We start from the raw sequence: 13,370 nt of genomic DNA, 5'->3' as shown, positions 1-13,370 counted from the left end.
AGTTAGCATGACAGACCAGACTTTCCCTTGCTCAGAGTGGACAAGACATGATTTGTTCCCCTTTGGCTGTGTCAGTTCTGCAAACTAGATACCAGAGGCTGCAAGCTCAGGAGAGCCTGACTTTCTGGAACACCATTTGTTTGGACAGGCCAAGCCAGTAAGGCTTTTCATCTCTTTAAAGCTCCCAGGGCAGAGAGCATATTTGAGGAATTCCTTTTTTCAAAGTTTTTTTTTTTTTTTTTTTTTTTTTTTTGCCCCTTCCAACATTTTGTTTAAGAGAAAATGAGATGTCTATCTTCTGTTTCCTTATTTTTTTTCAGGAAAGCAAAGGGTTGTTGACTTCCTCCCTCTCCCCTCCCTTCCTTCCTTCTTCCCGAAGGTACTCATCTGAGAAAAAGAGAACGAAGTATTGTTCCTGTTCTCTTTCTTAAGTCATTTGAAACACTGTCCCTGCGAGTTCTTTAAGTTCCCTGCAATCTGTACACAAGACAAGGAGGGAGAGAGAGAGGGAGACAGAGAGGCAAGGGATCAGGTAAAGCACGGGGGCTGCTGCAGCCACTGAGACTCAGGAGCTGGTAAGTTACCCATGCAATCCTTTCTACTTCCATTTCAATGTCCCTGGGATGGATATTGCTGTGGGCATCTTCAACAGAAAATGCTTTACTGGGTGTAATCCTTAATCAAAGTGTACGACTGAAGGATGGCCCAGAATTTAAGCTTATATGTTTTTTTAAAGAGAATACTGATGTTTTGCAGAGCTGAGGCTGGCAGAACTGGGCATAGAATTGCACTGGGCTAAGGAGGACATTGTGTTAAATCTGAATTTTGGCACAGATAAGATGGCCGGGTTAACCAGGAGCCACTGGAGTATGTGATATGTCTCACTGGAGAATTCACTCTTCCTCAGTGCTGTGTCCTGAGAACCTTATCAGGGTGTCTGCTAAGAGCTGTGGTTTGCTCTGGGGATTTTGTTACCCATTGTCTAGATTGAGGTGCCTTCTCTTGTTCTTTTCTTTTCATTCAGCATCCCCCCCAAAGAGAACTGTTAATTTATGATTGTTATTCTGCATCACTGAGGTAGGAGGTAAAAAAGAAGGGAATGTCACTTCGAAGTGTACTTCATGGCAGGGGGGCTTATGTGTTCAGGTTCCACATGAGGGTTGAATGTAAATTTATTATCCACTGTCAGTGGAAGATGTCATCTGCCACGCAAAAGAAGGCGAAGATTTTGGGGCATGTAGCTTTAGTTTTGGAAAACAACATGCCACTAAGAGGAAGATTGAGATTGATCGCTTGTGTCAGTAGGAGTGAAAAACCAAGCTAAATGTTGAAAAATATTTACCCTGCGCCTGGTTTTCGAAGCACCAAATAGAATACAGCAAACTAGTCAAGATTACACACACAACTAGTTTTTAAAAGTCTAACTTACTTAATTAAATTCGGCAGAAAGTATAATGTTATGAAGAAATCATCATGGCAAGCCACAAGGAAGCCAAGATCACATTTTCAAAAACAGGCCAGCAAGGTCACTCTGAAAGACTGTGTATATTTACTAATATTAATCATTCAACTCAGAGAGGTGTTGAATGGGTGAAAGACAAAGGACAGGCAGAGGTTTTCTCTTATATTCATTTCTATGAAATTTACTGATTGAAGTCATCTGGGATGTGAAGAGTGTGATAAAAATAGCTGTTCTCTCATTTATAAATTAACTTGGCCAGACTATGCATTAACCACAATCAAGTAATTAATCTTTATTCGAAACCGAGCCATCATCTTAATAAGAATAAGAAAATATGATAGAACTGGATTGTTATGTGGGTTTTGTTCCATTAGTCAGACTTCTTTTTTCTTCTCCTTTTTTTCAAGAGGCTTTCCTTAGGAGCACTATAAAACGAGCAACGGAAAAGAGATGTGATTAGCGTTTGCCTGCTGAGGAGGCAAAATCATGCTAATAACAGTTGGAAGTGTTCTCCAGCTCCCCTACCACCTACACAGCCACCCCATTTCATAGATCTTCAGGTCAAAAGGGAGCCGGGACTGATCAGCTTGGGCAGTTTTTTTATTTTGCATCTTTTATCAGCAAATGTGACACCAGTAGAAAACTTAGGGCTGCGAGTTTTCTTGCTTCTTTCAGTTTCATTTTTCCTTGATAATGTATTTGATTTTATGCCCAATTAGAACAACATCAGAGAACACTCTCTCATTTGGGTTATTGAATAAAAGCATCAGATGCAACACAATATGAAAAAAATGACAGCAGAGTCACACTGACCAAAGACAAGTAAGGCAAAAGGTGGGTATGCCAATGGCGCAGAAAACAGCCTCGGGCGTGTGTCTCCACTATGGCCCAAGATTAAGGAGCTCAGGATAGATTCTTTCTTTAAAAGAAAAAATATGTATTCAGTATTTCCATTTGAGTCGTTAAGTCATTGCCATGAGAATATTTGTTGGATACTGGGGGGAAAAAATCAGCTCCCTAATGAAAAAAGCCATTGACTCGTTTAGGCTAGTTGCTACCAATCTGTCTTCACTCAACTCCAAGGAGTGAGTTGGCATTTGTGGAAACTTCCAGTGTGTGATTCTTCTTTGGGGTCATCAGAGGCTCTTCTGTGATAACATTAGGGGAACTCCAGCTTGGAATGAGCCATAATTTGACACACAGAGGTTGCATTAATTAATTTGTGCCCAAACTGTACATATAACTAAATTATAAATTTGTCATATAAATGTTAAATTATGTTAGGATGTGTCCTGTAGGTCTGTGTGCTGGGATGTGAATCAAATGAGAGCAAGCAGAACATCAAAAGCACAGGCTTTGTTGTTATACAAATCTGGGTTTGAATTCCAGCTTTGTTGCTTACTGTGTGACACTTACTTCGGCCAGGTAATTACTCTAAGCCTCAGTTTCCCCTAATGTAAAATTGCATCTACGTTATAATAGAGTTGTTGTGAGGATTAAATAAGATTATTTATGTAACATGATTAACACAAAGCATGGCAAGTAATAGGAGTCAACCAATGTCAGTTGTTTTATGTTAATACTTAAGGGTACTGTCTCTTTGGAATGTAGAGAGTAGACTATATCCCCATAATTTGTGTCATTATCCATGATCAATACTATACCAAGGGTCTGTCAGAACAAAAATCATGCCTCATAGCTTTGGAGTTGGGCACACATTGAGTGAAGCTCAATTCTTTTAAAACAAAGGAAAGCAGAGCTTAATATTTTGATGTTCATCTTCACTAATGGCAGAAACGCCAGATTTAGCCTCATTAAAATGCCAGCTGTGTCCAATAGAGGGGAGAGTAGGGAAGAGTTTGTCTTGGGATAAAAGTCTTGAACTTAGATGAATGTTTGAAGAGACTACATGATATTGTAGATATTTCATTCTCCCTTTCACCCACTTCCCCAAGCTCTCGAGCTCTGTGCTCTTGGTGACCTTTTCCCTGGCAGTGGAGGGCTGGAGACTTTTTTTTTGGAGACCATTGTGGCAGTGACTCAGCCAGAGAGAAAAGGACTTGAAGTGACATGTTCTCCCCACAGTGAAGGCTAAGAGATCCCTCTCCTCAAATATTTTAGCGGCAAGCCACTTACTTTATCACCGGTATCACCACTTTGTGGGTGTGTGTGTGTGTGTGTGTGTGTGTGTGTGATCCAACTGCTATTTTTCTCTCACTCTAACCTTTAAAACCTACATCCTGGTTAGTCTGTTAAGTAATAATGATACTTTAACTTAGGTCTTAGTTAAACTTCCCTCTCCATCTTCCAAAAGCAAAACACACAACCACAGCAACAACCAAAATCACCAATAACACAAACCTTTGAGGTTCTTTTGTTAGAATAAGAGGCTCTGATACAATAGAGACTTGTTTGGACACCTTAACCCTCAGAGAGCAATTTGAAGCTGGGTTTTTCTACCCTAATGTGCAAAATGTGTCTTCTAAGGTGGCTTAGAGTAGGAGAACAAAGACCAGTTTGGGAGTCAGAACACTTCTGTTCTGTTTTGTCCAACCTCTGCTGCCCCCTATACGTGTGACCTGATAGGTTTCTTCACTTGCTTGGACCTCAGTTTTCTCTGTAAAATGATGAGGTTGGACCAAATCAGTGACTCTCAAAGTGGTCTGTGTGTGTGAGTGTGTATCAGAATTCACCTGGGGCTTGTTTACACTCTTCTCCCCGGCCCGCTGCACTGGATGATCTGTGAGATTCTTATGCTGACGTCCTGTGATATTCTAAAACAGATGGTCACTGTCTTGCTCTGTCTTCTTCAGGATTGCATTGACATTAAATTAAAACGTATGTTTTAAGAGCCATACTTTTAAGCATAATTCCTTTTCGGCATTTGATGTTCTCTCCAGAAATTAGTTTTGGACGTATCAATTGTTATTCTAGAAGCTGTTAGCATTATGGAGTAAGGACTATGCAACCAATCGGATAAGACTGATGAATGTTCTATAACAACATATGTATCATAAAAGAGCAATTACTTAGAATTATAAATATTGTAATTCTGTGTGAATAGCACTCTTCGATTTATGCATTTATATATTATTTGCATCTTACATTAAGATACAAATGCATTCTTTCTTTAATCAAGGAAAACACAGATACTATTTTTTTCTATTCACTTAAAAAAAATATTTGTAGATTCAATCTTGTAAGTTTTTTGGTTTTGTTTTTACCTTTTTACAGTGTGTGTTGTGCTGAGCCTACTTTAGAAGTTAGATCCTTGTCCCTAAGTTAATACTGACATGGAAAGGCAAAAGATTGATAATGGTGTTTGAAAAACCGGCACCCACAAGTCCTGTTAAATCTGCTTTAATCATAAGAAAAATCTGTAGCTTAGAGAAAAATTTCTGATTTCCCTAATTTCATTTCTACCCAAATCTCTTGAATTTTTTTCTCACATGTTTATATGGCTAATAAGTAGAGCAGCACTGAACACAGGTCTCCACCTGACAGAAGCAGAGAGGCAGCAAATATTTTGATGTGCACTCTCAGAAACAGCTAGCCTAATGATGGCTGTTCTTTTTAACCATTCAAATATCAAATACATTTAGATAAAACAATGACATATAGATAAAAGAATAAGATGTCTTCATCAGAAGTTATGTATAATACATAAATTCACTAGACAGTAAGCACCATGAGGACAGGGCCTTTGTTCGTTCACTGCTATACGCCTAGGGCCAAGAATAGTGCATGGCATAAAATAGATGCACAATAAATATTTGTGGAATAGATGACAATAAGTGGGCTATAGAGTGAAATATGCTATCTTAATATAATGCTAAATACAGCAGTTAGTAAGTTGAAAATTAGTCAAAGTTTCTGGGGTTCTGGACAGTGCCAAACTGCCAGCTTGACATGTTTATTCCCACCTGAATTGACTGGAATTATGGCTTGTTCCACCATTACATGCATGGGGCTGTTACATGTATATTAATGTGTCATCTTGGCAAGGAGCCCACCCACTTGCTTATGGGAGATAAACATTTATCAGATACACAGAAATGACTTTGGTTGCATTTTATTTTCCATTTGTTTTCTGGGCAGATGATGGGTTAGCACATTGTTTTTGGCGACAGAGAGAGACAGAGAGAGAGTGGTCATTTGTTTCTCCTTGACTGAAAGAGTTGTGAGCCAGGATTTAGCCTTGTAGGAAATGCTCAGTGCTCTCAGGTTTTTTTATAGGCAGGGCTGTAAATCCAAGTTAAAGGGATGCCACTGAGTTTACACAAACACGAAGGAGTGAATTCAGGGAGGGAAATGTGATATACTTGTGGCACACAATACCTTTTCCTTTATATAATTAGGCACTGGAGACAGCCAAAATGAACAAATCCTGGACTGAGGCAGTTTTGCACTTATTTGGCAAATTTAAAGTGGTAGATACAAGTATGAATATAACAACATTGGGGTCTTAGGTTTCCATTATCCATAGTAGGAACAGAAAAACCTCTCTTTGTTCACATTGATAAAGCCTGTCTCTTTAGTGCCAAATACCAGGGCCACACAAAGGAATTCTGACCCCTTCTCCTATTTTTCTATGATCTGCTACGGCCCCGCTTTGACCTCATTCTGTGACGGCCACTGGTATTAATGGGAGAATGAGATAACCACAGGATCACCACCACCCGCAACACTTATGGAGGAGTCATGACGATGTTTGGGGACTGCCAAGAACTTTACATACATTATTTCACTTAACCCTCCCATTCTAAGAAGTAGGTGCTTTATTCTCCCCATTTCAGAGATGAGGAAAGGCAACTACCTTGTTTAACAGATAGGCTAGAAAAAGTTAAGTGATTTACTCAAGGTCACTGAATTGATGTTCCTTGTTTGCAGGTTTCTCATTAAGGAGGAAGCAGCTAATAATTATTTTTTTTTTTAATTAAGTATCCCTTAAGGCAGTGTTCCCCAAGTGTAGTCCAAGAACCAACAGCATGGCATCACCTGGGAGTCTGTTAGAAAAGCGGAATCTCAGGCTGCACCCCAGACCCCCTGAATCAGAATCAGCACTTTAACATGATCTCCATATGATTCAGGAGCACATTCAAGTTTGAGCAGCACTGCCTTAGGGCTTTGATCTGTTGTATACACAGATTGACTTCAGAATGTAGGTCCCTGTTCTACAGAGTCCTTTTTTAAACTTTGAACTTGTCCAAGACAACATAACTCCCTCTTGGATAATGGTGTTACTGGACAAGCCTCAAGTCTATTCAGCTCTGAGCAACATTAGGCATGATTTTTGTGGTCTCACCTAGCAAGTTAACGCCATACCAAGGTACCCTAATAATCTCAGAGAGTAAAGGTCTGGGGTATTGTTTTTCAAGTGTGTTCTGAGAACCAAACATCAGAATCACCTGGGGCCGATAACTAGGTCTTTCCCAGCTCTAATGAATCTGGGGAGGGGCCTAAGGCTCTGACTGTCCCACAGGCTACTGGCTCAAGGTAAGGAAGACCCAGCAGGGGCAGTGACAAGTTTTGGGAACATCATTCCAAAAAGGTGTCCAGCTTTTTCAGCGGTTTGAAAAAATATCTAAAAGCAACGGTATGAGACAGAGTATCTCAGAGCCCTTCTGGGAAGAAGAGGTACGCTGCCAGCTTCTCCCTTTGAATGCTGGAGAATGGGGACAAGAAACCCTGCTACCTGCCTCTGGGAGAAGGTTGGGGGGCGGGTCCCCAGCATCACCGCCAAGGAGCAGATGCCAGCACACACCCCTCACTCTTCCCAGTTCGAAAGAATCCTTAGAGCTTCCTTTGCACTGGGGACTCACCGTTCTCACTTAGAACAGAAATCAAGAGGGGCTATTGTTGGAGGGGTGGGGGAAAGGAAGCAGGGCCGGAAGAGAGTGAGGGAGAGGACCGGAATAACCTCTGGTTTGCTTCAGCCTGGACACAACGCCTTTGCCTGGATGGAGATGGTGGCTTCTCCCCCTTAATCGAGGCCCTCTGGCCTTCCTCACGGGAAGTGCAGGGAGAGAAAGAACTCTGCGTTTTCAACGCTGTTTTATGGAACACCCACCACAAAAGCCACTGCTTGTCTCTTACTGTTTTTCTAATTCAGGCAGTTTTCTTCCCCACAGCATAGTGGAGCTCCTTCCCTTCCCCTCCACCCCTAATAGCTTTTTCAGTTAAAAAAATGTACAAAGGGGGATCTTTCAGCATTATCCTGAAAAATGTATGCATTGAAAACTTTTAAGGTGCTAAGGAGCACCATACTTAACCCATCAAGGTGGGGTTCCTGAGCTACTAGAACTTGAAATCTTAGGGTGAAGAACATGCAAAAAGTTCTACAAGGTTACTCCTAGGTATATCCAGAATCCTGCCTCCTACCGGATTTTTTAAGAGTTGGGGGGAATTCCCTGGCGGTCCAGTGTTTAGGACTCTGCGCTCTCATGCAGTGCAGCCAAAAAAAAGAGAGAGAGAGAGAGAGAGAGTTGGGCAAACACCATCTTTCTTAACACTCAGGAGATATTCAGTATGTAATGCAGCAAGCAAGTCGGCGTCTCCTCCAACATCATCCAGAGCTCTCCTGCATCCCAGTCACATCAGCACAATCCCCTGTCTCTGGGTCCCCAGGGATGGAGAGTTCTTATCTCCTAGCTGTAGCCTGGGTCGTGAGTCTTAGAGAGGATGTTGGAGAAGGAGTGGAGAGCCCAGTGTTTGGAAAAGAAGGTGCAGCTCAATATTACATCATTTTGGTTTGTCTTTACAACCTTTAAGTGCTCAGGCATTCCACACTTTACACTGGCTCCTTGTGCTCTCTCTGAGCCTCCTAGGAGAGGAATTTCGGCATCACATATTCAGTACCTGCAGTCAGGAAGGACGTTCTGCTGTGAGCAAATCCTATCCCAGAAGGATTAGGATATAAAGTGCTAAATTTATTTGCTTTACAACCAGTATGGATTTTGGGGGAGGGGCAGTTGGTTTACTTAATAGTGTGTTATCTCTCCTGTACATGGCACATGTGCCTTACACATGTGTGTATAAACACACAGACACACACACACACACACACACACACACACACACACACACACACAGAGACTATCCAAAATCATTGGCTGTTATGGAAGGAAACTGTGGTTTAGCCCCAAACTGTTTATTTGACTCAAGAATGTAGTATCTGATTCTCAGTCCCCTATACTTTCAAACAGATTTACTATCGTAATTATATTTTTCTTAGCTATAATAAAAAAAAGAGCTTGAATTTTGTTAGCTAGTGGCAGTAGGGGAGAAGGTGAGAGAGGACTTAAGTGTTATTGCAAGAAATTCGTAAAGGGTTCCATTCACTTATTGTGTGTTGTTTTGAAAATGTAAGTAATGCAGAAGAGAAGCCTAAACTTGGAGTCAGAGATAGAGGCTTGAGTGTGCTCGCTGACACATGAATAGAAGGCAAGTCAGTGAACCCAAAAGCATATGGAAATTTAGTATATGACAAAAATAGCATTGCATATCAGAGAGGAAAGTTGGATTATGTAGTTAATGGTGTTGGGACACCTAGGTAGCTATTTGGGAAAAAACAAACATATCTCTTCTTTATTTCTTAAGTTAAAATTCCAGATAGATCAGAGATTTAAAATGTTAAAAATAAAAGCATAAAAATAATAGGAAACTGGCAGATTTATTTTTTTTGAATCGCAGGGTAGGAAAAGTCTTTCTAGTTTTATCTAGAAGCCTTAACATTTATTATACATTAAAATTAAAAAGCTTCTATAGGGCCCAAACTCAATAAGCAAGGTCAAAAGGGCAAACAAAAAACTGGGGGAAACATTTTAAACATGTATCACAAAGAACTTAATATGACCAGAAAATGGACAAATGACATGAAACATATTTCACATAAAATGAAACATATTTGGTTCTTAAACATGTAAAAAATAAAAGATACTCAATCTACTTCATAAAAATGGATGCAAATTAAAACTATGAGATACCATTTTTTACCTACTTGATGAAACAAAAGATAAAACATTTATTAGCATATTTGTTTCTGGGGATCTGGAGAGTACTGTCATATATCGATGGTAGAATAGTGAATTAGTAAAACTTTAGAGAGCAATTTGTGAGTGTCTATCAAAATGTAAAAGTGACTCCTCTTGGAAATTATATTAAAAATATACTTGTAAGATGTAAAAAGACATACCTACAATGCAAGACAAGAAAAAAAAAACAGATGAGGTATAGCATAATTGTCCAATAAGGGATTGGCTCAATTAAGTACAGTACATATATATAATGAAAATGCTTCTGATTTTAAATTCCGTGCTCTGATAATTTCTTTAAGGATGATCATTTCACATCCATCTACATTCCTCTTGTCCTTTCCCTGCCCGCATGTCACTAAATGCCACATACAAAGCCACAACCAAAGGCTTTGTTCCTTCTCCTTCAGTTGACTCTCAAATCATAGGGTCCCCATTCCCTTGGCAACATGTAAAATATGGGTGTCAACCAGGGTGAGAAAGCAGGCCAGAAAGCCGAGTTTGAGAGGGGAGTGGCAAGGCAGTATAGAGGAGTGGTTACAACCCATGTTCTGGGGGCAGCTGCTTGAGATCAAGTCCCCATCCACTCGCTTGCCAGCGGTGTGATCATGAGTAGTTTAATTTCTTCATCTGCATGACAGACATAAAATAGCACCATCCTCTTAGGGTTTGTTGTGAGGATTAAGAGTGATAATCCATGCAACTGCTTAGCACAGTGCCTGCCTTATAGTAATATTCAATAAATGTTAGCCCTTTTAATTATTTATCTGAACTCTCCCTGCTCATGGGATCTGGAGCCTTCCTGGGGAAGTGGGGAAGAGAGGCATCTAAGTCATCAAGCTGTGTACTCATTAGCACCACGAACTGAGAGTCCTGGGGTGATTCAAAGGCTTTTTTTCCCCCAATCCAACAACACAAAGGTAGAGATTGGAGTAATTTCTGCTGCACCCAAGCTAGTATCATTGAGGGAAACTACTTCCACAATTCTATCCCCTGGAGTCAATTATATCCTGAAAATGTGATAAATGCAGGCTGGAAAATTGCAAGATTGTGACATTATGCTGGGGGTTGAGCCAGTTAAATTAATCAGCAAGTTTCAATTTGCATGAAAAATGTTCCTTAAATTACATTTGGATCAAAATATCATTAAATATTAATATTAGGGCCATTGTATAACTTCCTCCCCATGGTAGTCATTTAATAAATATGAGTTGCAGCTTCAAACCAAACCAAACCAGGCCAAAAATCTTCCATCATCATGACGTGCATATGCCCGTGTCTCCCAGCTTCGGTCTCAGTGCAGCCCAGCAAGGGATGTATCTGTGCATCCCTGTAACTTCAAGTGTCTCAGCCATAGATAGCAGCCCTACAGCAAAAACAATAAAAAATATTTGACGGCTTTTAAGTGAATTGAATTTCCCGTCTGTGTGTAAGGTGATAGTGAACACTCTTCGCATACACTCACTGCCTTATATATTATCAGATCACATTCTAGAACTAGATTCCAGAAGGCATAGTTTAGCTTAGTGGGTTGCCCTGCCTACTAATTCTTTCATGTGTGTCTGCTCTCCCTAACTACATTGGAACCATATTTGTCAGAGGCTGTTTTTGACTATTTTTGTACTCTCTCAGACAAGAGCCCTCCAAATTCTTGTTGGTCTCACATTAAAGCTCTTATTATCCCCACTTTAGAGATGAGTAAACCGAGACTCAGAGAAGATGGGCGATTCGGCAGAAGTTGTAAGTTCTGTGAATCTCCAGGGTCTGTGGAGTTATTGCAAGGAGTCAAGGGGTCTGTATTTGGATGTCAAGTACCTACTGTTTGCACACTGACTAAATAATGTTTTGAAAGTACACTCTGCTTTCAAATCTTGTTATATAGTGGTAATTAGTAAAATATGAATTAATTTCAAATGTTGCTGAATTAAAAATAGCTTTTGGTTATTTTGTATTTTTTCAAACTTTCTGGGGATTTGCAAAATGGGTTTATTTATTTATTTATTTATGAAATTTACAAAGGGAATCATGCTGAAAAACCTGGGAACCACTGTCTGTAGACCAAAGCTGGTGTTCACTAATAAATTACAGGGCGGTATTTTGAATAATCTAGGTCTTCTGGTGGCAGTGAGATTTTCCACTCTTAAACTGCTACCTATACCTATATTTGATAGAAAGTGTCTGGAAGTAGTCATCATTATTGTTTAATTTCTTCCTTCGTCTAACAACTGTCTCCCTAAAGATTCCTTTCTGACCTGCGTGACATTGGGCAATCTCCTTAACCTATTTGCGTACTAGTTTCCTTATTGACAAAATGGGGAAAAGGGTAGAGCGTACCTCATAGGGTGCTGTGACAGTCACGTGAGTTAATGCACGTGATGCCTTAACACATTCTTGTCACATAGGAAACAGCAAATGTGGTCTTGTTGTGTTAGGCACCACTTGCTGCTGCTTTTTGTCACGTAGTTGGAACTTGATAGACATTTGGGGGATAAATTAATGAATAAGTGAAAATGTGGAATAGGAAGAAAGGGCAATTCTAGATATGTAATTCCTCATCTACATTTCCTTAGTCACAGGCAGGCAGTTAGGACAGCAGCTTTTATGCAGATGCTGTGTTTGGGAGTATTTGCTTCAATGAGCTCAAGCTAGAGAGACGATGATGTTTCTGTATCTTCTGGTCCAGTAGCTGTTACAAATCTATCAACTTTATGCATTAAATTCATCAAAATATGCATTTAATAGATCAGGCAGGAAGAGTTTGGGCTTGGAGCAGATGTCAAGTACAGGCTTTATTCCTCCTTAGAAACTATAAGAGGAAACAAGATCAGTAAACCATCTAGATAGGAGGAGAGAAGCAATGCTTTCTTGCCACAAACCAAAATGCTGAGGATCACAGTTATAAGAGGGTCAAAGGAAGTCAGAATGACCTTTCATAGCAGGCTCAATGTTTATCTAGCTTAAAATTTCACTTCCAGATCATCCCATGGATAGTTATTTAGCTTTATGCCATGAACAACCTTTGAGCCCAATAGAAACTTTTTTTTTTTCAGTGTTTGCAAAGTGAGGTGTTTAAGGTAGAAGAAAAGAACCCGTTGCTAGACTTTTAAAAATGGGCTGCCCTGAGTGTCACTACTGCCTGACATAATTGTTTCTAACAAAGGTCTCAGGCTGATGGGCCAATGAAGAGATAATCAGCTTCTCCAAACCGGCTGCTTTTCCCAAGACCAGGCAGTAATAATCCTAGCAGCTACTCATCGTTGGCTGTACCACGTGGGCAAGGCTCTGTGCTGGTGCTGTGGACACTACATGAATAAAACCCAGTTCAAGCTTTCCAGAAGTTTCCAGTAAATTAATGGTTATACTGAATGGAGGTGAATGTGCTTCCCTGTCACCTCCATCCACTGACACTGTTTCTACTCACTGGGACCACACAAAACAAATCCAGTCCTTCCAAGTATCGGCCCTTTGAAGTATTCAAGTAGAAGCTATCAAGTCCCCAGACCTCCAACACACCTCCTTCTTAACACTCCAGGTTCTGTCAGCCATCTCAGTAAGGTGTGGTTTTGCATCTCCTCACCAGCAGGTTGCACTCCTCTGTGTGCTCTCCAGTGTGTCCCTGTCCCTAAGGTTTGACCCAGAATGCGCCGCCCCCCATCCCAGTGGTTTGGCCAGTGCACAGTAGAGAGAGGGGCTCTCTGAGGCCCATTTTCAGAGCTGCAGCAATTGCTGAGATTTTCCCTCAAAATATCCAGATGAAAAGGCCTGCAGTAACAAACTAGCAACTTGGAATGAGCATTATTGATTTGTCTTGTTATTTTTCTAGATCTCTAGCCCTAATCTTGTTTCAGGTCTTCCTCCTTCCTCTTTACAACCAT

At 40.4% G+C, this 13,370-nt stretch overlaps 1 protein-coding gene across 2 annotated transcripts in view; it reads left to right on the top strand.

Moving 5' to 3' along the window:
* Positions 1-409: 409 nt before the first annotated feature.
* ZNF366 (zinc finger protein 366) overlaps positions 410-13,370 on the top strand; it is a 67,025-nt gene continuing 54,064 nt past the window's right edge. For both annotated transcript variants that reach the window (XM_059916557.1, XM_059916556.1), the window contains exon 1: positions 410-575. The gene's annotated coding sequence lies outside the window, so the exon portion shown is untranslated. The remainder of the gene's footprint in view (positions 576-13,370) is intronic.

Source organism: Balaenoptera ricei, chromosome 3 (genome assembly GCF_028023285.1).
Source record: "Balaenoptera ricei isolate mBalRic1 chromosome 3, mBalRic1.hap2, whole genome shotgun sequence".
Lineage (NCBI taxonomy): Eukaryota > Metazoa > Chordata > Mammalia > Artiodactyla > Balaenopteridae > Balaenoptera > Balaenoptera ricei.
The sequence above is the reverse complement of the archived record's forward strand: the minus strand, read 5'-3'. Positions and strand labels throughout refer to the sequence as shown.